Source organism: Corvus moneduloides, chromosome 10 (assembly GCF_009650955.1).
Source record: "Corvus moneduloides isolate bCorMon1 chromosome 10, bCorMon1.pri, whole genome shotgun sequence".
Classification (NCBI taxonomy): domain Eukaryota; kingdom Metazoa; phylum Chordata; class Aves; order Passeriformes; family Corvidae; genus Corvus; species Corvus moneduloides.
Genome location: NC_045485.1, coordinates 9,774,910 through 9,801,069, shown reverse-complemented (window position 1 = coordinate 9,801,069; position 26,160 = coordinate 9,774,910). Strand labels below are relative to the sequence as shown.

The following is a 26,160-nucleotide window of genomic DNA, read 5'->3' as shown; positions in this document are numbered from 1 at the left end:
CCTGCTCTGGTGCCTTTTTCTCAGGGAGTGAAAGAATAAAATCCTTCTCTCAGGTTTTGCTTGAAAGGAAGCTGGTAATATCTCACTGCCCCATGTCAATCCTCGAGGCTGGTGTAGTGGGTCTCTACTGGCAGCTCCGTAATGAGCATTTGCCAAGTGATGGGAGACATCAGAAAGGACATTTTATCCATCTTTTATCATCTTGACTGGCTTCTTGCTCATTTTGGGAGTAGGACATAGAGACAGACTGATATCCTATACACAATTATGTGTATGTAATAAATCTTCAGTTGTATATATCTAAGCTGTTTTGTCTCTTGTCCCATTGTCACATCAGCCCTCAATGAGGACCGTAATGAGACTGAATATTAAAGCAGTTTTTTTTTTTACTTGAGGGAGCTGCTGCTCACTCACTCAATGGCCATTGAGCCCTTGCCTGAACCCTGTACTGTTTTTTTAAAATTTATTTTCTGTACTGGTTGCAAAGTTAGGGAGCTGACTTGGAGCTTGAACTTGGAGCTGACTTGGAGCTGAGGTGCCAAAGATAGATAAAGTACAAAGCAATGGTTTGTTGAGCTATCAAATAATCCGTGGGCCAAGGTTGGTCTTTATCTGTGCTGCAGGGTATGTACTGCAACGTATTCCAACAAACTGGTAATCTATTTATTTTTTGATAAGTAGATGCGTATGTTAAATGTCTCATGTTAGTCTTGTCTACTCCAGTGACTTGAAATAAGAAAAAGATCCTAGACAAATTAGTACCCAAGAGAAACTGCTACAGAAGTTGGAAGGGAATTTCCCAGCAAATATTCCTTTTAAATGTCTTTTATAATATTATTTACTATCCCTTGTATTTCTGATGAGAAAAATAATTGGTTATCTGCTACATAGCACTACACGAAAAAATACTTCCAGCAACTCAAGGCCTGAGTGCAAAGATTTTTCACAAAAGTGAGAGAACTTCAATAGATTGTATCTATATGCACTAGTAGCTACAGAAACAAAACTATAAAATAATGTTCAGAGAGTTAGGATGCACTTATGTATTCATTTATTATTAACCTGCCTCATATGGCCCTGCCTAAGTCTTGTTTCCCAAGAGCCAACATCCACTGTCACGGTTACAATATGAAAAACAAGAGTGGTAGAACAGTATTTTGGAAGTGAGTCTCAGTTTGGAAAAAGAATGCTTCCTCCTAAATGTGGTGCAAACACAGGGCACAGAGATGCCGTGAGTGTCTGATGGGTATGATCCAGGACAAAGGACAGTGAGTGCTTTGCAGGGTGTAAGTGTGTGAGCTATTGCTGTGTGCTTAGCTGGGACCCTATACTTGCTGCTCTATGCTTTATTAAGGGGTGTTCTGCTGTTGGGATGAGCATGCATGTCTTCTGAGTGTCTACAAATGAATATACTCATTTAACAGATACCATCAGTTACTGTGCTGATTTGTGTCTCAAATACAGAAATCTAATGATGCATTGTTGGTGTGAAGGCTTTATTTTATATTCCATAGCACAGGTGATTTTTATCATGTGGTACATAAATTACCAGCAAGCTCCCAATTAAAATATGACCTTGGTCTGATGCTTGAGAGACACTTGCCACACTGAAGCAGTTCCTTTTGTGTTTTTATCCTGTTTGCTGAGTGGTTGTTTTTGTGCTAACAGCCCCTATTGGGTCCTAAAGAGGATTTCATACATGTAGGAGAGCAGTAGGAGATGCAGTGGTGTGATTAAGTGGAGGTTGACCTCACATTTCCTCATGCTGTTATAACATTTTAGCCAGTCAGTACTGCTTGGGCTTCACTGAGAAATTGGAAAGGGTCTTCTCAGAGCTGGGGCAGAGGCCCTGGGCTGTGTTTGTGGGGCTGAGTGATGATGTGTGTGCATTGGGTGTGCAGGGCTGAGCTCAGGATGTGGTAGTGCCCTGTGTCTCCCTGGGGCAAACCAAAGGAAGGGCTTTCTCCACTTCCCTCTCTCCAAAGCAAGGATCATTTTCCCAGGGAGTTTGGAATTGTTTCTTGAGCCTAGGGGCAACAGTGCACAGTGCAGTGTGTTTCTGGTACACAGCACAGGAAAACTTGTATATTCCAGCTTTCAGTAGAGGCAATTCTCTTGTGCAATCACAGCAGCAAACAGTTGTTGAGCATACAGACACACTCAAATATTTGAGAGTGAAATGTAGTTATAGACTAATACAAATGAGATTTTGACTGTAAACAAGTCATTCATTGCTATTCTTTCCTGGAGGATTAGCTCCCAATTTGGAAGAAATCTGCATTTATCCAAGGCACCCTCCTCTCTCTGCTTTGGAGAAAACAGGAAAAGCAGTTATTTAAGCTATGGAATGGAAATATCCTTGTCAGAAGAATTGCTATGTTTTGAAAATCAAACTGATCTGGGTGTGATTACCTCTGTGACTAGATTTATGTTTCAGCATTAGGCAGAAGGTGTTAAATAAACGTTGACTCAGGCTTCTGCCTTTTCTCTCTAATTTCCCCATATCTTAATACTTTACTTTGGGCACCTGCTACTGAAACTTGGAACTAAATCTTCATTTTAATATTCTTTTTTGTGCTTCTTTCACTGCTTCATCCACATCTTTCTGCTTTAATGCTACAATAGTGTGTGGGAGGATTAGTTACAGTGATTTAAAAAAGTAAAAACTAGAGCAAAAATGAATTAATCTACAAGCCAGACACCTTCATTAAGAAAAGTAGGGAGAATAACATATATAATTAGCAAGACTTCTGCTTACTTTAGGCTCTAATGTAATATATTAGCCATCTCATTATTTTAAAATATTAATTGCCTTGAAATTGTTAGCTACTGTTGTTAATAGCCAATTAGGATTACTCCTAAAAGGGAGCTATTTACTGATAATAATTAAATCTTAGAAAATTGGGGTACTTAGCCACATTTGCTTTCATACCTTTTGTTTATTCCTTTTCAGAATCCGTAATTCATGTTTTCCCCTTAAAACAGAAGGGCAAAGAGAGACAAACCCATGTTCTATAAAAGTTATTTGTATAGTAAAAAATAGAGCAAAAGATCTTTTATTTTTATCCTTTTTTAGTAATAGGGGTGTCCAAATACTCAGTAAAAAATATGGTGGAGTGGGCTTCTGTTTACTGCTCTTTGCATTGTACCTGTGCTCCACAGCAGTATGATTGATACCAGCACAGCCTCTGGTTTATTCCTGGAAGTATTTTTTTCATTTAATGTTAATGTTCTCAGAACAGAGATAACGTTCCTGTTCATCAAACTCCAGTTCTGCAAAATCTGTTCTTCTGTTTCACTCAAAACTTTTGCATCCATTTCCTTCCATGTTATTATAAATTGTTATGTATTATAAGAATAAATTATATTCTGTATTGTGTTATTACATACAATTCATTGCATGGTAGGTGGGGGGAAGGGCTAGAAGAAGCTAATGGTTTTTTGGCATTTACTTCTCCACAGAGAAAGGGATATACAGAAATGCCCAACTGTGACTGAAAGCTCTGGCAGCTATGAAGACTGTAGGTTATGTTTTCTTTTCTCCTGTCATAGCTAGATATTTACAGAACCTACAGAGAGGACAGCGGCAAATATCCTTTGAATAACATAAATATGGGTTGTTCTGTTATTTTTCCATTGCTGGTGTGCTTGTCCTGAGCAGTGGGATGTGACATCTCCCTGAAACAAGGACATGATGGCTACAGAAAATTTAGCACTTCCCCAGTTCTCCATGTCAGTGTGATCTTAATTTAGTATCTCCTATCAATAACTAGTCTGGCTGAGATTTCCAAGGAAACTTAGAGAGTTAGGGGCTGCTAATGAGCTTCTAACCCTCTTTAGGCCTTTTTCAGCCCACTCGCTCTCATTTCCAGCAGCAGCCACCATCATACAGTCAGAAGTGGCTCTCAGGGTCCTCATGATCATTCTTACAGGTCCCCAGTGAACAAATCAGACTTGGAAGAAACCCATCAGCAGCTGGTACTTCAGTGACCCAGTCTTGTCTTGGTTGAAATAAGCCAAATCTGTTAAATAAGCAGAGATGCTTCCACTTAGTCTGCTTGTGATCTATTGACTGTTACCTGACTATGACTAAAATGAAAAGGAAAACTCTTCATACCAGGGCAGACTTCGATGGAACGTGAATCGTGCTTTATAAATCTATCAGAGGTCTTTGAAGAGCTCAATAAGGAAGTGAATAAGGGTGAGCTGCTTGTTATACTTGTATTTCTGCAAGGCTTTTCATGAAGTCCTGTGCCAAAGACTTTTAAGGGAAAGCAAGAAAATATGTAATGGATCTCAATAATGGAGTTCTGCATAACCTGTGCTGGGGTCTGTCCTGGTAAACACACCATAAACTGCTGGGACAAGTAGGTAAACAGAGACATGAGAAAGTTTGAGGATGATAGGAAATCAGCTATTCAAGGTAGTGACTATGAAGGCCTCCTATCAGGAAGCACAGAAGTACGTCAGGAGATTGTGTGGGCAAATTAAATTTCATGTGCACAAAGCTAAACTGATGCATGTGGGAAAAAGCAATCCTAAATTCACATACAAAATTATAGGCTATGATCTGACCCTTATGACTCAGGATCATAATCCTGGGATTATAATAGTTTGTTCCATGAAAAAATTGTCTCAGTGCTGTGAGGCAGCCAAAATGTTAACCAAGTGTTAAGTGAGTAAAAAAACTAGAGAGCAGCTCTATGAGTGAGTGTTCATCCACATGCTGAAGAGTGCACATGATTCCAGTCCTTTCACCTCAAATAGAATGTAATTCAACTGGGACATGCTCACAGAAGTCCAAGAAGGGTGGAATTACTTCCACAGTAGGAATGGTCTGTGTCTGCTTGAGCTGTTCAGTTTAAAACTGTGACAGACCTACAAACTGATGAGCAGAATGGGCAAAGCTGGGTCTTTGCTGTCTCTTCTAGTACAGAAGTTGAGGACTGTTGAATGAAGGTTGTAGGAGCCAAGTTCAAAAGAAACCAAATGAAGTTTGGTTTCTTCCTGCAGTAGGCAGTTGATGTGTAACTTCTTCCAAAGGATGTGGGGGCTGCTCTAAGTTTACATGGATTCAAGGAGAGACTGCACAACTCTCTGGATGAGAAATTAAGTAAGAACTATTACATTGCAGAAACTGAAATCACTCAGAAAATCCCTGCAGCTAAAAAGCGTTGTTCTGTGGGACAACCTGTGGGAACTGCCATACATACATGCCCTCTTCCTGCATTTCCCAGCTCAGCTCCTTGGAAACCTTGCTGGAGACAAACCCTCAGTGGACATTTGATGTAATCCACTGTGGCTCTCAATATTCTAACAACACTGGTCTTGTGCCTTGGTTGGTGTCAGGAGAGGGCTGGGCTGTGTACGAATGGCTGGGGTATTGAGACACTTCTCTTTCTCTCCCATTATTGCATGCGGTGATAGATACCTGTTGTTTAGCCAGCAGATGATTACCTGGTGCTTTACTGACCAAACCTGCCTTGCCAGAAAAAGCACTATTTTAAACTATGCTCTAAAAATGAGACACCTCTGTTGAACTGGGCAAAGCTGCAGCAAGTAGCTGTAACAGTTGACAGACCAGTGAGACCCAGAGTCTTACACACCCCAGGACAAATAAAGCAACCTGTCATATTGCCCATGAGGAAAACCTATCAGAAATTGTGATAGTATTTCCTTCATTGTGAGTTTATTTCTTGTAGCTACTAGGTAGACCAAAGCAGGATAGAAATCTGGCTTTGGCAGAAATGATGTTACAAAATAAGTTGCATGGAGCCATAGGAAGATCAGCTCTGATTGCTTGTTCCTAATTTATAGCAATATACTGCTGTAGCAGAATGAAAATGAACTTTAATAAGCTTGTACTTTTAAAGCACAAATTCAAAGGAAGGACAGAGTGTAAACCATACTTCTGGTGCCGGAACTGTGCAGGCAGTGATGGGAGCAGTGTTGCTGTTGGGGCTCAGAGAAACCAGCCCAGGTGTGGCTGTGCGTTAGCAACAAATTAAAACTCGGGATCACTGGTCCAGCTGCTTGGACACACAAGCTCTCTTGCCCTAGTTAATGGCCAAGCATAGTTTTAAAATCAAAGTTTCTCCCTTCTCCACTGTATTTTGAGTCCTTCTCAATTGCTCCAGAGAGAAAATACAGGAACAGATACCTTCTCATGCTTCCAAAGGCATACCTTTTCCTGACACTTAGACTGGTTAAGTCCATCTGCAAGTGTGCTATTTATTACATAAAATTATATTCTAAGTGGTTTTAAGCCTGTTACCAGGCTTAAAAGGACAAATTATCTTCTTGGCACCTAGTGCATTATTACAATGTTTTTGTCTGTGAACAAAGCAAGCAGGTTTCAAGTTAGCATCAAAGACACGTGATTTTGAGATACCAAACAGTTTTTTCATGGTCCTGCTGATGCAATGGATCACATTTAGCCTGTGGAAAGATTAATATAGATATCATGTGACATCTTCTCTGTGACCACTACTGAAGCACAGTGCTTTGTCGTGTCTTCCCTCACCCATTTGTCAACCATACCTAATTGATTAGGCTACTGTACCGTTTTTATTCTGCACATGAAGTTCCCTCCTCAGCAATCTCTCCCTCCCAAAATGTACATTCATCATTAATTACAAAATCAATGGGAGAGATGGTCTGGACATATACAATTGATAGCTTCCCTCTTCAGATTAGCATAACCTCCCACTCCATTACATGGAGTGAATAATACAGTTGTTGCCACCATGAAAAGGGGCAGGTCACCTGCTGAAAATTTCTTAACAAAATGTGGTGTCATGAACCTTTTCATTTGCTGAGTGTTTACTGTGTGTTTGGAGGAGTCCATCTTTTTTCTGATTCTCTCTCTTGGCAAAGAAACAATCATAAATTTAGACAAATAAATGCTTAAATGTTGAAAGACTAAGAAGTTCCTTCTAAAAGCTCCAGTGCTTAAAGTGAACCCTGCAGACTGCTGAGACTGCAGCTATGAATAAGATATTAAAAAAAGATGAAAGGATCAAAAAATTTGGTCCCTATAAACCCAGTGATGTTTCTTGCATGAGAAAGGTGATGGGAATTTAGGCCACAGTGTGCATACTTTCCAGTGTTTTAGCATATTAAAACATTGAAATCTCCCAGATTTTTTTTTTTTTTTCCTCTGTACTATATTAGGATTAGAGTCTTCCATTCCTCTTTTCTCAAAGAAAATACGCTTTCAGTCACATTTTCCAAAATAGCCTCTGTGGTCTTTTAGTAGCTACTCACTTATAACTTTACAAGTCAGGTCAATTATGAAATAGATGCAACATTTCCTGTAAGAGTCAGGAATGTAACTGACATTAAGTAAGTATTCCTTTAATAGAAGGATAGAAGAATAACACCTTTTTTTTTTTTTTTAAGATGACAATCAAGGATCAGATTCTGATATTGTTCTCCATGTTGTACCTTACTCCAGAAGCTTCACTAAAATTAATTGGACACCTTGGGGAATAAGGAGGTGGACAACAGGAGTAATGTTTAGAGTCCTCTTGTCATTGCCAGGACACTGGAATCTTTATGCTGAATAAAACTTATCACAAGATATGCATATATATGACGCATGTATATGTTAAATTATAAGATAGGAAAGATGATTTAGCGATTTAAGTGAAGGGAGTGTATGCTTGCAATTCCCATAAACATTAACAGGGATTTTATTGGAGTTTTAGGGGGAGCAAAACATCATTCTAAGTTAATTAACTGCAAGAGAGCCATTCACCTCAGCAGGATTTGGACCAGGTTTCAAGTGATTTAGTGACTTTAATGGACTTTATTCTAGGGATTATAAAATCATGCCTTGTAATGTTTAAATTTGGGTTATAAAACAAAAGGGATGAAATGAACTGAAGCATTATTAGAAGATTGTCATCTGTAATAAATAAATTAGGTACAATACCTGAAGCAAGTCTAATACTAGTATTTACAACAAAATTCAAGCCAGACTGTGAATAAGAGTACTGATAATTGTCTTCTTTGTTATGAAATGGTAATATAATTATCTATGTGTTAGAGGTCAGTGGAATATACAGATGGTTACAAATACTCCTTAAACCAGACATGTCTTTATCTAGTTTGGTATGAACAGAAATTTATGATCTGATTTTATTAGCACTTCTGGATTGTCCCTTGAACTAATTTTGCAATACCCCCAATGTGATTGCCATCCATGGTTTTATTTAGATTTATTTATTTGCTCTTCAAATGTACATTCTGAGTCAGATATTCCTTTTCAGAAAACTTTCCAATAGGATTCACTGGTGAAAATCCAGTTGCAAAATCAAAGTCTTTGTCCATTGAAATACTGATGTCTTTCAGCACAGAAAATAAGGGCAGAGTGCATGTAATGATTGAAGCTATACTTCTAGTGGTACTTCCCTGTCAAATATATATTTCTATTATTTGCTTCAGTATTATTTCTCATGTTCCAAATCATGGGGTTTTCCTGTATTTTTCAGCTCCTCAGACATTTGGCAGGTTTTCGTAGCTGTTGTTTTCCAGTAACCAGAATTCTATGCTATTACCAAAGTCCTCGGCAGAACCCCTTTGTCTCACTTCAAATAACTCCTGCACAGACTCCTGGGGTGCTCTGCAAACCTCAGCAGCCGTGTATGGCACCTTTCCTGCCTTACCCAAACTGGGTATCCGGCTCTGTCACTGCAACAGCACATGGAAAGGGGAAAGACGGATGAACCTGATCTGATTATTTCTGCATGAATAAGGTTTTCTTAGCTAAATAGAGACCCTTTTCATGTGAAAAAACCCCTTGCAGACTATTGCCCTGTGTAACTACATCTATGAAGTTTTCTAAAAGCACATTATTTTTGTCTGTGATGCATTGTTGCTACATTTTATCATATAAATATGTACTTAGGAGCCTTTATAAAATGTAGATTATTGATCCAGTCCTATAAATTTTACTCACAGTTTTAAAACTCCAGTTATTTGACCTGGTTGTATGGCTATTCATTCTTAAAAAAGAAAGTGCCCCTGTAGTATATCTGTATTTGGGATGAAGGAAAAAGAAGCTTAGAATTACCTCAAAAAGCTGTTAATAATACTTTTGGAGTAATTTCAAACTTCACACATTGTGTGTTTCTCTTATAGTCTAATGGCTTGCAAAATTTTGTGTTTAAAATATGCTATTTTTTTTAATAACAGGAAGAAAAAAAATTAAATATGTTTCAGTTCTAGAACCTGTTTTCTAAGTTTCAGCCCAGAGAAAAATTTTTATGGTTGAGTTACAAACCTCTGAAAATAGGGGTTTACAATGGAAACAGTGACACCACTTTAACTATAGCATCACTGGCAGAGCAGTGTAATATACACTAGAAATAGAAAGCAAGATTAGAGATGACATTTAGGACATGAGGCCTTCGCCTGGCTGTGGGAAAAATAACTGTGTTCTATTTTTTTCCACAGCCTGAAAAAGGCCTCCTGGTCTAAGTGTCATCTCTAATCTTATTTCCTATTTGTACCGTGCATTTAACTAACTCCTTTTTTAATTATTATTGACAGCAATTTGTTGCAGTTTTAAGTACCAACCCCTGTCCAAATCACAGCTTCCCTGGCTAGTGCATGTCAAGGTGGTGGGGAGGGTGCAAGGGAGACAGAGTACTTTGATAGTATTTGTGTCTCAGAGAAGCCCAGTTCCACAGCTGGCTGCTTGCTGTGGGAACCAGCCCTGCTGGCTCTGGATTGGGCAGGGCAGGGTAGAGCCCCTCACACCTGTGCCAGAGCAGGGCACTGTAGCACTATGCACACATGCAAACTGCATTTCCTAAGGGCAGAGTAAAGGCTGACTGTCAAATACACTTACCCTGGAATTTGTGGGAGCATAACCAGGACCCTCAGGTACTCAGGTGCAGTGACTTTCACCATCACTTCTGGAGCAGGCCACATTTCCCACCACAATTTAGCCTTGATCCAGGGTCCTGAATACTCCAAAGTGAGAATGTTACTGAACATTAAGAAATAATTTGGTAAAATGTGACTCTGGACTAGGCTGCCTTCACCACAAAGCTGTGGCGTTAATATTGTCAGGAAGATCTCTCTACCAGTGTGGCCCCCATGAAAGGAGGGACTTGGTACTGCCTTCAAAAGGTAGCTAAGCTAAAGGGATAAGTTTTAGATTTCTCCATGTTAAACCCTTTTTCTGTCCTCAGGCATCTTCTGACTCATAGCTGCTTCAGTTTCATATTCACTGCATTAAATGATAATTCCCTGTATAAATTTATGGCCTTTTAATGCCTACTGTGCTACAGCATTGCTTTGCAGTGATCTTGTAATGTCCATTCTCAGTGTGGGGTAAAAAGGAGAAATAAGGAAAGAAAATGCCACTGCAGAACAAATGCAAGTGTAATTACTTCTTGCTCCCACCAGAAAAATGTCAGTAGGAGATCTATATCCTGAGGGTGATCAGACAGACAGAATGCATCTATCCTGTCTATGTTTCTTGAATGGTCAAGGTAGAAACTTATTTTACATTTGAACTGCATTTTCAGTACTCATCTGATCAATTCTTTTTATTCCTGTACTCACAGTAGACAAAGATACTGGAAGCCTACTGTTAATTCTCCAAGAAATGTATCCATGTATCCTGCAAAGTCAACAATAGATGCAAATTTATCCCTAAAGCAATTGCCTAGTGAATGTGCTTCGTTCCAGCACTGTGAAAGCTGGTATTAATGTAGGGATAAACATGACCTATTCTGTGTGTACATGTAAGTAGGTGTATAATTTTGTTTGCAAGCATAGTGTCTTCTTGGCAGGTACTCTGCAGCCAGCAATTGCCAGCTGCTAAATGTTCAAGGAAACATGATTTGAATTGTTCTTCACATTAGGAGAGTGGCCAGGAAAATGCGTTTAATATAATCAGTGGATTCAGTTCTGACAGCGGAGATGTAGGAAAATTTGCTTACCTGTGAACATCTTTTGGATTTTAATTTTCAGAAAAAGCAGTTAATAATAACAACTATTCTCTCTTGCACAAATGATGTATCATAAAGACAGAAAAATTGAAATATGAATTATTTGGTAAAATTGAGCTTTCATGTTCATATTTCTACAAGATTTTGACATTGTTATTGGGACAATACTTCATTCTACTTCGTGTTGTTTATAAATTCAGGAAACTGTCAAATACTTTCTTTAATTCTTACAAAATATAAACACTCTTTTAAAAATGTTCTTTTCTGCGGTTAGATCTCAGACTGAATGGTACTTTTTGCACAAGCCAAATGCATGATATAGTCATTTGTCAAAAAGTAGCATGAAGATTCGAAATGCCATTAATTACTGAAGCTGCTGTAAAAGGCTGGTAGCCACAGGACTTGTGCACAGGCAACCACTGGGACACAGAATGTTCTTCCAAAAGCACCTTCTTGGTCATATAGGCTGTGAGTGAGGGACATGAAAAAGGGGTGGACCAAAAGTCTCTGTTGGGAATAGCTGTGCTGATCCCTGAACATGGAGTGCTGTTCCTGTCAGAACACTGTGTTACACCAGCTACTCTGTCTCACTTGTGACAGCCCCCAGTCATATTTTAGGCCAGGAGAGCCAGACTAGAAGTTTCTGAGAAGAGATTCTCTACCCATAGAAGCTGCGAGAAGTTAGCTTCAAAAAACTCTGTTACAACATTGTAATAGAGTGAGCTGGCACTGATGATAATCTCACCTGGTCCAGCCTGATGTGAACCAGCATAACTCTGATTTAAATGATTGCATGAGTTTCCATGCAAAACCCGGTGTAACCAAGCACACAGTATTGCACCTTCTGTTACCCTGGCACAGCTCTGTGTCCAGGTGATTCTATCCCACCCAACTTGAAACAAAAATTGGGGTCTGCTGTTTCACAGAGGGAAGGAATGTATTTACAAAGCAAAGCTCATGGCTGGCAGGCATTAATCTGCAGCCTTCAAGATCCCACCAGCCATGCAAGTCCTTCACCCAGAAAAAAATCAGTTGGTCAACTAGGCCTTTTTCCTTGTTTGCTCTTGAAACTGAATTGTTCAGAATGTTGATTCTGAACATGCATGGTACTACTGCCCCCCCCCCCCCCCCCCCCCCCCCCATTATCAGAGACAGCACATTAATTGTGAGCTGATAACATGATGCAAGGGAAAAGAGAACATGGCAAAATTTGCCAAGGTTTAGCACTAGCTCTGATTTTCCAACACACAAAAATTTAAAATTCATTGGTGGGAAATCAAGCACAGCAAACCAGCCTACTGGCAGAATTTGCTGAAGCAAAGGTAAACTAAAGTTCTGAGCTTCACGCAGCTCTGGGTCCAGCTTATCCAATTCCAGAAAAACTGCATAGCTTCATGCTGCATTTCTTCCTCTGAAGGTCAGTGTTCCTATTTCCTGGTGGTATATTTCCTTCTCATGTACGGAGATGTGACATTGAAAGCTCAGTTGCAGTGTGCGTGCACAGCATGGCAGTTTTCTCCCAACAGCAGGCCCTGTTCTTCATCACTTTGTTCATAGGAAGCATTAGGAAGAACATTAAAATGCTAAATTGTGAAGATCTACTGCAACAGTTTTATATGATAACCTTATATTTATGCTAATTGGAAGCTACTTGTAGTATTATGCTGTTCTTACAGTACTACTACACATAATCCATTTTCATCTTACAGCTTGGGAGGCACATTGGCTGGAGTTGACTGAACAGATTTTACTAGGTGATGAAGATGTCTTCCTCTAGACTCACCTTGATTGCTTCCCTTCCTTGATGAATCTTTTCCTTTAAGTCACTTTAGGAAGCAGCACTACTGGGAAGCAGCAGGAATCCTCCTGAAAAGAGATGAGGATTCACAGTACATCTACAGAGGTAGCACTTTTTTTTACTGTGTGGTCCCTTTGGATCAGGCTTCAAAGCTGACCATCAGCTGCCTCATTTCTAGGTGCCTTGACTCGAGTCTGAAGCTCCTGAGTAGCTGGAGTTGGCTCCTCACTACTTTTACTTCCCTCTCATTTTCTGTGCCCTACGCATTCTTCACTCCACTTTGGAACAGGGATTTGAATCGCAATTTCCCAGACGCCAGAGAGTGCCTTAGGCACTACCAAATAGGTTATCAATACTCCTTTGTCTGGTTTAGGGACTGTTTTGCTATTCAGACCAGGCTGAAATGCCCTGGCAGGCAGAGAGCCTGGCCCTCAGTTCAGGACTGCCAGTTACTAGGTGCTCTGAACACTCAGCTGGTGAGGATGTTCTTGGTCTGACTGAGAAGAATCTGCCAATCATTCTGAAATCCTCTCCCATTGCATCAGGTGTGTGACTCCATGGGAAATTTCATATCTGAGAAGCCCCTAAGAAAAAATACTGATGTGCCTAAGGCCCTTCTCCATCCACTGACATGTCATTTCTTTCTATTCTCTTTGGTATCTTTTTCTGGAAATGTAATCCTCTGCACATGTTCTTGGGGAAAGCTGCCTTTAGAAAAGACATTTAATGAAACAGAGTCTCTGATGCTGACCCTAAATCAGTTTTTGCAAATGTTGCTGATAAGCTTTCTTATCTTCTCTCTGTGCTGCTCATTGCAAACTGAACAGGTTTTCTCTTTGGTTTTAAGAAAATGTCTCTCTGATTTGCAAGTTAAACTATTAAAAAATAAAACTAAAATAAAGCTTGATACAACACATAGTGTCTTACAAAAACCCTTAACTATGTCATGATTTTGCAATACTTATATCAGAACTAGGTTATAAATTCTTACATTGAAACTGCTGTTTTACAGACAGAATATTGCTTTAAAAAGATACTGTTAACTTATGGTGGCAGGTAATGCCAATTTCTGCAGTCTGGTCCTAGTCTTCCTTTGAACATTTGTTGGGGAAAATATGTAAAATTGATTAATTTCTGAAGTATAATAATAGCAGCAATATTATACTGTAGTGTAGGTTATTTTGCATAACTTTAAAACATTTGCAGAAGGCTCAACATTTGGTGCCTTAATACAGAAGTACCTTCCCAGTAACAATTAGTGGTTTGTGGTGCCTGCTGCAGCAGCTGCTCCAGCACTGAGGGTCTCAGTGCCATATTGGCCGTGCACAGGGTACTGTGCAGTGCCACCACCTTGGTTGGGGTCGGTCTCAGGGTGTTGGCTGAATAGCTCAGAGCTCAGCTGTGACAAGTGGACAAGCTGGGTGACAGTGTCCATGCTAATGTGTCTGCAGGAATTTGCACGGGGGAAACAGGGCAATGGTGAGAGCAGCAGAATAAATCAAAGTGTGAAGGCAACTGCAGTCAAATGTCACACCCAAGCAGTCAGGGGCCTGGCATGCTCTTTTGAAATAAGTTGGGTTACCTGTCAACGTGGCATTTTCTTTCTGTTGATAGAGAATAATGTTATCTGAGGAAAAAACCTGAGGAGCACAGATGGTTGTTATACACACCTGATCCTCTAAACCCTCGTCATAGCAAATTATTCCAGTGATGTAAATGGGATCACTCCTATGGAAAAGATCTCAGTTATACTATCTAATTCTTCAAATTTTTATTGAATTTTGTTGTTTTGTGTGTGTATGTATGTCTATACATTATAATTAAATAACATCTGGGGGGACAAACTCTGTCATAGCCTAACAGTACTGCAATCACAGACATTATGTAAGACTGTAGGATATAAATTCTCACTTTATGAGAAATTAGAAACATTATTTCTGCACTTTCTAAACAAAGAGATATAAACCCTCATTTGACTTGGAATTTCCATTGCTTGGGAACCATCAGCCCAGAGTCCCAACATCTGTGTAAAGTCGAATGCTTCCTCTTGTAAAAGCATAGACATTGAAGACTTGTGGTTGTGGAGCAAGAAGAGTTTAAACTGTATGCAAGAATAAAACAAGAAAAACAGATTAAAACTTAGAATCAAGCCTTATTTGTTTTTACCTATTTCAAATTACTTTATGTATTACGATGCAAATCTCTCAGCATTTCTTGAAATACTGATTGTTTGAATGTAAATCATTTTTGCAGCTGCTATTTCTGTTGTCAGACAAGCCTCTACACTCTGTGAATCTATCATGAAGAGAGGCCTTACCCCATTCATTGTCTTAGGAAACAGTCCTGCTGGCTTCAGAAACATCAAAATAAAGGTAAGTTGCCCTCAGATGGGAATCTTGCAGCCAAGGAATTGACTCAATTGCGTAACTTTACCATGTACATCACTATGTCACTGCGCAGTTTGGTTAGAAAAAACTTCTCACATCTTTTTGTCTGCTTAGAACTGAAGCCAAACCCTTGGAAATCCCTTTTATCTAGAAAAAGATTGAGAGAATATTGAATCCTTGCCCTCCTTCAGTTTTGAGAGGAAAAAATTACAATTTTTGCATAAAAGCCATGCAGTTCAGCTCTGAGCCTGGCAACTTTCAGTGGTTGTAGTAGTTTGGCATTATTTAGACCTTCTCATTTAGAGTCTGCTCAACTATTTTTGATTTGAGGATGCCTTTTCCCCAGGAAAACCTGCAGTATTGGAGTTGAAACTATTCCTGCCTTGGGCTTTGATGCCCTGGGTCACATGCCCACCTTTAATTCTTAAATCATGCTGCCACTACTGGACCAGGTAGTGGCAGGCTGACTGCAGAGAAATGTGCCATGGTTTTTGAAAACTGGATTCCCTCTAATTAAAAACACGTTGTGAATTCTCTGAAAGGAAAATATAATTATGGCATGGCTGAATTCTATTATCACTGTCTATCACTGTCACAACATGGATTCAGCTAACTGAACCATTTTTTTATGAATAACATTTAGTTTGAATTCTGGCATTTTTAATTGAGTGAGTATTTTTTCATTATTTTACCAGAGATGGATTGCAATAAATCTGACCACAATGTTTCTGACCCATTTTTTTTTTTAAAAAGCAGAACCAATGTGATGACCTGCAAATGTTTTACTTACTTTCGTTCTATTTACTCCAGAATATACTTCTTCACTAAAGGCTGAAAAGCATGTTGGTATTAGTCCTAGGCTCTCACATACAAAAGACATAAGGAAAAAACATGTAACCATTTCCACAAACAACAGATCAGCCCAGGGCTCTTCTTAAAAAACAATGCAAGGAGACTTTATACATCTGTCCATGCAGAAAACAGTTCATTTGGCTTAATGTTTTTTCACAGAAACATTTTTGCCTCTACTGTAATGGAGCATTCATCACTGCCTTTTATCTGAAGAAGCTAATCCATAGAAATTGTTTGGAGCTAATTTTCTGGAGTTCCATCTGAATCTCACTATGTGTCCATGTGACTCAGTAACTTGTCTGGTGACAAGAGAAGAGAGGTCTGTTTGTCTAAATGAACGAGCCTGACACCATAAATGTTAATACAACAGTTCCAATGAAGCACAGTGCAAGCTAATTCTGACATTCATTTTGGAAGCTGTAATTTAATTCAGTCATAAATGAGCTTGGTACAAGTATTAATTTGAAGTTGCTTTTATTTCTCATCTGCTGACTAAAGCTTGAAAACAATAGGGGAAAGGTCTTGCTATACTGCTACAAATAAGTAAACAGCTGTTTCTGCCAAGAAGACTCCAGTGTAAATGCAGAGTCAGGGAATAATTTTTCAACTAATTTATCCTGCATATGGATACTTGGAAACTACAGATGCTACATAATGATCTCTTATCTACAAATATTTCCCAAAGGACAAGAGAACTTGAATTGCACCTAGTTTATATTAAACATTGCCATGGACTGCTGCTAGCCCACATTAGAGGAGCCCTGTGGACAGGGTGAAGTGTGGGTGAGCAGTCTGGCTCAGCCTGAGGAGCACAATTCCCACCTGAGGTCAAAGCAAGGCAAGGTCAGAAATTGGGAAGAGAACATGAAGAGGATACAGAAGAGAATGAAAACCTCAATCTATCAGATTGATCTATCTGTTAGAGCTTCTCCATAACTATTTCCCTACCTTTCCTTCTCTCTTCCTCCCGCAATGCTTTCTCCCTCCATGCTTTGACCTGTTCCTGGAGTTGTTTTCCTCCTTTTCCATTACTCTGTACCTACCACCAACCCCTATCCCAGAGATAGCAGGAATGCAGGGAAAACAAGGCTGCAAAATGAACTCTCTCTCTCTCTGTATTTACATTGGTTTCCAGACCCTTCTATGAACAGGCATATGGTGTTAATCTAAACTGTCCAACACATTAGTGGGAGGGAAGTAGCACTCAGAGGATTATTACAGCCTTTTACCTGGCAGATGCCACCATATTTATTGATATGAAAATTTCCTTCCTCCATATCAGCCACCGAAACCTCCCTCTGTGAAATTCTCTTGAATTTAGGCATAGCTCTATTAAAATATTTTGTTAAACTCCTTAAGTTTTACTGTGTCTAGAGTGTACATTCATTATTCAGGAAAAGTTAGCGCTAAAGTCAATAGAATTGTAAAGTAATGAATGATGTGTTTATTGTGGTTGGCTGCTTGAACACACATTGCCTTTTTGTGTAATTTCTGTGGGCTACATGTATGTGTCCATACGTATTCACAGGTATATACACGTATGTATAAGTGTATATATATAGATATATATAGATTTGTACATTTGTATATATGTGTATTTTTGATTTTGATCTTCAAACCTGCAGTTTTATATCAAATATTCCTAAAGAGAACACTAAAATCGATTAACAATGATACATCAAAAGGCTAAAAAGGAGGGCCAGAGTAAAGCGTCATTGAATTAACTTTCAGATCCTGAAATATGTAATGATGTCAAGCCAAATCTGGAAAGCATTTATAAAATAATGCAAGATACATTTGAGAAAAAAAAAAAAAAATCAAAGTTTCCTTATTTGTCTTTTAAACATAATATTTTGAAATAGATTTCCTACAGTTTTGATCAAATACCCAGAGCCAATATAAAGACGAAGAAAAAGGGTCAAAAACAATTTTAAAGGCATCTTTTGAAAGGGCAAACACTTTCAGTTTGGTTTTACTTTCACAGAGAAAAATTATATTCAGTTCCATCAAGCCCTGTGTTTTCAAATATTCTGTGGTTCTGGCTTAATTCCAGAAGGGGGAAAAAAACTTCAAAGTTAAGGATCAAGCCTCCAATATGGCATAGTTGGGTAAAATTAAGGATGGTAACCTGTTGTGATAAACAGTAGGGAGGGAGTGATCTCTGACCCTGGATTTCCTTCCTTTTGCTCGAATCATAACAAACCTTGAACACAGATGAATTTCTTTTGCTACTGCAATAACATGTCTTTATTTTGAAAGCAAATAAAATCTAGAATGTCTGCATATATGTATTGGTAATAAAACATTTCATACCTCTGAGATAGCTACAAAACCTGCCTCTCCTTTCTTGGAGAACTGTTCTGGGTTCTTTTTGTCTACAGGGCCATGCAAACACCCTTTTCTTCCCTTTGGCCATCATGGGAACATGATCATAATATCCAGTGACATGCAGTACAGTAGTGTGTTGTTCTACCTCTAATAGGATTGGTATTTGAGAAAAGTCAAGGTCCACACATGGAAACATCATTGATAAATTCATTGATAGAGCTTGAGAAACTGGGCAATGTTTTGGGCTGGCAGCCAATCACCTTTAATGCAATTTTCTATAGCAAGGCAAGGCAGTGGATATGCAGAAAAGATTGAGGGGTGTGTGTGGAAACCACACATGTTGCTACATCTTATAGGTCAAAAGTTTTCTGTCTCCATCTGTTCCTTAAAGGGAAAGTTGGATTTTGTGAGCATATTTTTTCCACAAAAAAAAGTATCTGCTTTATGTAGAAAACTAGAGCTATTCATCAGACAGCCAAACACCTGCAAGCCAAATATTTCTGGCTGAATGTATCAATCCTCTCCAGAGGATGGGAGTTTGGTACTTCATTTCCATGCTCTTTGTGAAGGACTCACAAGTGCCACATTTTCAGTGTCTTGTGTGGCTGAGCTCAAGTGGTGACAGGAGCACACATGACAGCAGTGCTGCCTGTTGAACAGAATTTGGGTGTGAGCCTCCCCTTCCACTCCTTATAGACTAGGGTCTACCTGCAAGCAAGCTGGGGCACTGGGGATGCTTAAGGACCTTGGGCTGGAAAAAAGCTCCAGGGTCAGGTTAAGCAGGCACGGATTCTGATACAGTACTGCAGAGAACAGTTGTATCTTCGAGCACCTAAACCTACCATTTGCATGGTTCATGTTTTTTACTGTGAGTTTTCAGATGGAACTGTTGTTATTTTACTGTTATAAAATCAAATCTCTTCAGATTTTCCAATTAAAAACAGATCAATAAGCTCAAATAGTTTTTGCAAAGTAATAGGCCTTACTCTGCTCCATTAAATTCAAAGAGACATTAATTGGGCAGTAGATTACCGAGAACAGAAGCTGGGTAATGCTTGGGTTTAGATTAGATATAAGAAAGAAGTTTTTTACAACAAAGATGTTAAACATCTGGCAAGGGTTGCCCAGAGAGATGGCCCATCCCTGGAAACACTCAAAGGCAGGTTGGATGAGGCTCTGAGCAGCATATTTTGTTGAAGAGGTCCCTGCTTATTGCAGGGAGGGTTGGAATAAATGTCTCTTAAAGGTCCCTTCCAGCCCAAACCACTCTCTGATTCTACAGATTTTTACTTAATGGTTAAAATGGTTAAATATTTAACAGCTATTTATTTTTTCAGAATTCCATTTTAGTTTTGGTCAAATTGAATTTTGAAAAACAGTTGGCAAAATAAAAAAACAAACAAGAAAAGTATAATTTTTTTTCAACCCAAAATATTTAGTTCAGCTTCAAAGGAATGGCTTCATTTTTGGTTTTGGGCTGTTTCATACGTTTAAAAGATTTTTCCCTTTCCTTGTAAAATTTAGAGCAATTTTTAAATGGACAGATTAAAAGCTTGTTTTGAAAGTTTTTGAAAGTGTTTTGGCAGTTCTAAACTGAACCACTCCATTTTGAAAATACTAAAATGAAGTGCTTTGACATTTTAATTTTTTTTTCTCTGCATTGTTTCATCTGGGACATCCATTCAAATTCATGAAGAGTCTCACTAACCCTGAAATTCATTTGTGTGGTGTATTTATTATTTGTCAGACAGCAGCGGTTCATTAAACTCTGCATCAGTTCAACCTTAAATAATGGGAGAGAATGCTTAATAGGGCCTTGTTCATATACAGCTACCATTCTCACTCACCTTGTAATTACTGCCCTAACAGAGGGCACTCAGCTGTGCAGAGCCACATTTACCCCTCTGGGAGAAGAGGTAGCAAGACAGACCTCAGCCCCCTGAGCTGGTGTTGCTTCCTCCTCCTTGAGTGCTCATATCACCCTTGCAGCTTGCAGCAGTGTTTCTGTAGCCTTTTGCTAAGCTCTGCCTTTCTGACTCTGGCTGCTCCTGCCATCAAAGGAAGACTCTCTGCTGTTCCTGTCACTATATGTGGTCACTGCACTTCTTACGCTTTATTGCCTTTCTCACCTTTTTACTATTAGTGAAGATTGGCCTGTTTATACTCCAACTGGTTTAAATGTTTCTAAAAGCCATTCACCTGCAGTAGCAGTCAACAGCTGGCATGCCAACATTTTTGTCTTTTCTGGCTGCTCAGCTTCACCAGGGCTGTTCACAGCTTGCACTTTGCGAAGGTCGTTGGTATCACCATTACACATTTCCTGTATTACATGAGGATCAGGTTCCAGTAGTTAACAAGTCAAAAATATTCCTGGGGGAGGAGAAGAACTAGGTAGATAAGTGTGTTCCACATGTGCACTTTATTTTGGGAATTGCTGCCTTCATCCATGTGAGAAATAATTGTGATCAAACATAGGTCTGAAACATGGTACTCCAGATCACACAGAAATGCCTTTGTACTCTGAATGTTTCAGTCCAGCTAGGCCAGAGTATGATGGGACCTCAGCTGCTGGCCAGTGCTTGGATCTTTAAATAGTCTCTGGGTCAAACTTTGCACTACTGTAATTGGGAATAGTTCCAGTAAAATCAGTATCTCCACATTTATTCTCTTGAAATTTAAAGCCAGGCTTGGCCCACTATGTGGACGGATTCCAACTGGAAACTAGGGCCAGCCTGACTTATGGGAGAGGACATGAGAACTAACTCTCCTGCAGTTAGTTGGCCTCAATCCTCACGTGTCTCCCAGATATAACTGTTCTGACCTCAGTGGAATTGATCCTAATTTATGCCACTGTAACTGAGATTGCAGTGTGCATTGTTTGAATTCTGTTGGGTGCGCCTTCTTCCAGATGGAAACTATTTGCAAACTATAACAGCCTCTTTCCTAACGTTGAGGCTTGCCATATCTGAAATTTTTGGTGGGGAAAGGGTGTGGAGAAAAGAATAGAATGCCAGCTTTGTGCTTAGTGCTACCTAGTGACATTAAGTTCTGCAGTGTTCTATTAAATTATCAGTGCCTAATTAGGGGATTAGAAGACTCCTATCCCCCTCATCCTAATTACAGAATGTGTTCCAAAATCACCCAAAAGAAGGGAGGAGGTAGCTTTAGGAAATTCAGAATGGCAAAGTGGTGTTTCTGTGCAGGCCTTTTTTCTTATATGGGCGTTCCTGCTAGTTGATTTTTCTTGTGTCTGCAGCTTCTGTTTTTTCCAGCCTTACATATTACATTGCTGAAGCATTTGATGAACGGGATGCTATGCAGCTGAAAGATCACACATCTCAAATGGCTCACTTGGCGTTCTCAGACTGAACTGAGTGGCAGAGTTGCAGCTCTCTGATGAGGGGAATGGTTGTTTTTGTCAGAAGAGCACTGTAAACTCTTAAATGCAACATAAAGGCAAGATATTATACACACATACACATATATGAGTGTGTCTGTCTACATACAATGTATATGTGTGTAGATATATGTATTTTTAGAGTGAAAAGCCACTCTGTCCTCCTGTAATTGCACTGGAAATGTTCAGTTTGTCAGCCTAACTTTTTTCCCTGTTAGCAATGAAATTTGGCCAGGAGTCCTAGCATGCCATAAGAAATCAAGCCGTGACCACATTAAGCATGAATGGCAGGGCAAGGTTATAGCCTGTAACTCTATGCTGGGGTGACCTGTTGCAGAGTTAGAGGCTGAGGTGTGACGCTGGGTCAGATAACTATTTGCAAGTGAAGCACAAAATGAAGCTCAAAGCTGCCTTGGCTGTTTACTCTTTCAAGAGGCATTTGGTGAATATTTCTTATTTTGAAAACATATTTAGAAAACTTCAGCTGCAGGGCTTGTAGCCAACCTTCAGAAATCAAACCAGAATATTTCTTAATTTTACCTACAAGTACACTCATGGCATATGCCTACTTATTCTACTTTTCAATGATTTGCAAAGCTTTTCTATAAACTCATATACAAAATGACTGCTGAAAATAGTCTGACAAAGACAGAGATGTTCAGCTGCAGTGAAATAAAGTATGGGATCACGCAACCAGTAAGAGGAGGAGGTTGGTGGAATTTTCCTGTGATCAGCTCTGGAGTTGTTCAACTCAGCAGGAAGTTAGACATTCTCTTAAAGAAGAAAAAAGAGAAGTGCCACGGAATTGTTTGCATCACCTATAAACTTTGTGCCCTAAATCTGTCTCCTGAAATACTGAATTGAGTGCAGATGGAAAAAACCCCAAAATGAACACATTTTTGATTTTGAGGCCTTATTGATTTGTCTTTGCCTTTTTTTTTTTTTTTTGTAATTTTTGATTTAATTTGCTTACTAGACCCTTTAGCACAAGAGGTACATTTGAATGCAGCTTTGAAGGGAATTTGGCTCAGTATTGTAAGGCAGGCTACGGAAGAGCCTGGTCTTAAAATAGACACAAAGCACAGTACATGAATTGGCTTCCAGGATCCCACTGAAGCACAGCCTGAACTTTGCCTTGTGGAGTAGCAAAGTTTCACCAGAACTAGGGCTGCAAAACATCTACCGTGTCCCACCCTTTTACAGCAGGAAACAGGCTCTGGTGAAAGTCACCCACCTACACCAGCTTTGCCTCCGTCTAAGACTGCAACCTTTGTGGAGTCACTTGTGAGTTATCTTTCTGTGAGGAGATGGCAATCTGGCTTTTTCATGCCTCAGTTAGTTGGAAAACTATTCAAATTTTGTTTGATATCACTAAAGATGATAGAAAAATAGGATTTTGTATTTGTAAGTTGTGGATCACTCATCATGGTAAGGTCTCACTAGGACTGAAGTGTTTGGAAGGTTTGTACTAAAGCCTTGCTTAATAATATAATCCAGAGCTGGATGCTGAGCGTAGGTATGAACTGATGGCAGCAGCCACTGCCCAGGGAAGTGCCACAGTTCAGCAGACTCCTTAGGGAGCTGTGGATTGTCCCGACAGGAATACCATCTCCTCCTATAGTGCAGAGCAGCAGAAGATTATGGAATGCCAGTTCTTGCAAGAATTTCGAGATTAGCAGCACCTTGAAGCACTTTCTGTATCCTAGAAATCTTAAGATGCTGAGGACATAAGAGGTCATTGAAGAGCTGCACCAGCATAGGCCCAGCCATATCTGCTTCATGTCTGATTGACATTAGTCCAGTCTGTTCTTAAAACACTGGTGACAGAGCACCTCAATAGCTTCCCAAAGAGCAAGGGCTGGTTCTTAGCATTACAAAGCTTTTCCTAATAATGTCCAGTACAAGTCTTTCTTGCTGCTAATTATGCTGTTTTCATTTTTCTTCTTTTCTGCTAAGCTAATTTCTTCATTTTTATACCAGCCTTTTCTGCATATGCAGACTGTTAACCCAGGCATCTCTTCTGCACACTAATTATCTCTAATTATTCAATCCTACCTTTTAAGTTGTATTTTCCAGATTTTTGGTTCTTCTCAGAGCTCCATCCAACAGCAGTCTGTCCTGTCACTTAACAACTTTCTGGAAGTCATGTGCTCAGCACTGGACCCTGGTACTTTAGCTAAAGCCTTACCAGTGCCCAGTAGGTCATAGGCTACTGATGGCTCCTTCAGTCCCTACTGCAGTGCTACTTTCACCAGACATGCCAATGACTGCTTTCAACATTTAATTATAAGTAGCTGAGGCTATTTATAATTAAATTAGTTACTTGATATAATTAAATAATTACTTGAGGCTGAACTGATGCTAAGAGAAGCAAAAAATTGATGCAGTGTCTTAATGTCTCTAAATAATACTGACTTATATTATCCAAGCACAGTGAGCACATTTACAAATGCCTTGGCGTGACAACACCCGAGTTTCCTGAGCTGTTTCACTACAGGTACTGCTTCTGCCAACTGCATCTGTGTCTCAATCTGAAGCTGTTTTACTGTTGTGATGGACGTAAACCCCCAGCGCATAAATGATGCATGTTTGCATAATTAATACCAATTGTTTAACCAGAAGCATTTGCTGCATGAAGTGTTAAAATCATATTACATCCAAATACTGCTGTGTTTTTCTGGTTTACGGATACTAGTGTTTAAAACTTTAATCAAAATATTATTATTAATGATTTAAATTCTGTTAAAATGTACAAGCAATGTATTATATTCAAAGTACCACCAGCTCTGAACAACTCTAAAATTGAAAAACATGTTTCACTGACTTAAGGTATAACAAAATGATCATAATGTTATTGCAATTAACAATGTAATTGAAATTTACAGGTTGCGTAATTCATTTCACGTGTATAAAAATTGAAATTTAATTAATAAAACTTAAGTGTGCTAATTAGCAGTATTTTCAGAACCAAAAATGTTTCAACAATGAAATTTGGATAATGTCTTTTTCCTTTCTTACCATTCTTTGCTGGACTGTTATTCTGCTTCCGTATTTTCAGATTTCCAGATCCTCTTTTTGGTTGTACTTGACTGTAGGAGACAAGAATGAGGTTTTTTAAAACTGCAAATTTTTAGCTGATAAACCATGTTATTCCATTTTAAATTGTTCTTCTTTTACCCAGTGTGACTGTTGTACTCGCTGCTGCATGTTCTTATCTACACCTCGCTCATGTATTCATTTAAGTCATTGTATAGTAGAAAGAGCATGTTATATTCATGGATTTGAAAGATTTAACAGTTTTGGAGACTGATTGCTGTAGTCTCATTTATGACAGTGTAACTTAGTTGTAGCCTCAGCTGAAGCCTTTCAAAGTGGAATGGATCAAGGAACAATTCTTATTAGAGTATGTTTTACTAAAATCAGGCAACACCCTTTTGTGTTACTACTATTGAACATGTAGCAATAGCATGAAACAGTAGAGCTTCATTATTTTAATGACTTTCCAGTCTTATTTAAGTGTATTGGTAGATCCCCTACCTTGATGCGGTGACGAAAAAAGACAGCTTTGATAGATACTTATTCACAAGGGAGATTAATGGGCTTAAAATTTGGTCCCTGTCTGAAAGGTGACAGGGTGGATCATTCTATGTAATCAAAACAGATATGAAGTGGCACTGATTGCTGTAACTGCTCCACAGTCTGTCCTACTGCTGTACCCAAAGTCCTTCAGTAGAATCACTCTTCTGAACACTATTACTGCTTTGCACTGGCTTTGTTGCTAATAGTCAGTGCAAGAAAACAGCACTGCAGGTGTCTTTCAACATTAACATTTACTCATTGTCATGGAACTTCTGCAGGTCTCACCGCGCTGTGTGAGCAGTCTGAGGAACCACTGGAAAAAGAGATCCTTTTATTTTTGTTGTTGAAGGAGTGCTTAATGCGCCTAAAAGGACACAGCATACCGGACTGGGCTGTCAGAATAACAGCTCATGACTTGCATTATGTTATATTGACAACGTCTTGGCAAATAAGATGCTGACAAATTGTTTTGCGATGAAAGCATAAACTATACAGAATATTGTGCAATGCAGACAATATAAGGAGACACCCTCCAGTCTCCAAGGACTTGCATTTTTTTATTGCTTACCATATTTTTTCTAATATCTGTGCTGATGCAGTGTCTCATTTGGGAAGTGGGATTTTTCTCCCTTCTGTCTCATGCAAAGCACCCATCAAGACTCTGAGCCCGACACCACTTGTGTTCGTCAGGTGATGTGATGGGAACCCAGACTGCTGTGTTACAGAGACTAAAAGCATTCGTAGGGGCTAACCTCAGAGACTGAAAGATTCTAGGTATTCAAAGAGGTAATCAAGGAAGATTCAGGTTAGACTTTAGGTCTCCAGGAGGGCAGGTGGATACATTTTATCCGG

General features: G+C 39.2%; 1 protein-coding gene and 1 long non-coding RNA gene across 5 annotated transcripts in view; one reads left to right on the top strand and one right to left on the bottom strand.

The window, feature by feature from the left end:
• Positions 1-26,160, top strand: part of IRS1 (insulin receptor substrate 1) — a 307,581-nt gene that overhangs the window by 266,118 nt on the left and 15,303 nt on the right. For all 4 annotated transcript variants that reach the window (XR_004241993.1, XR_004241992.1, XR_004241991.1 and 1 more), the window contains one exon: positions 15,019-15,137. The gene's annotated coding sequence lies outside the window, so the exon portion shown is untranslated. The remainder of the gene's footprint in view (positions 1-15,018; positions 15,138-26,160) is intronic.
• Positions 9,661-24,825, bottom strand: LOC116448529. Its single transcript, XR_004241995.1, has 3 exons — positions 24,748-24,825; positions 12,751-12,833; positions 9,661-9,971 (listed from the first exon to the last, which is right to left on the bottom strand). It is a non-coding gene; the product is annotated as an uncharacterized LOC116448529 (long non-coding RNA).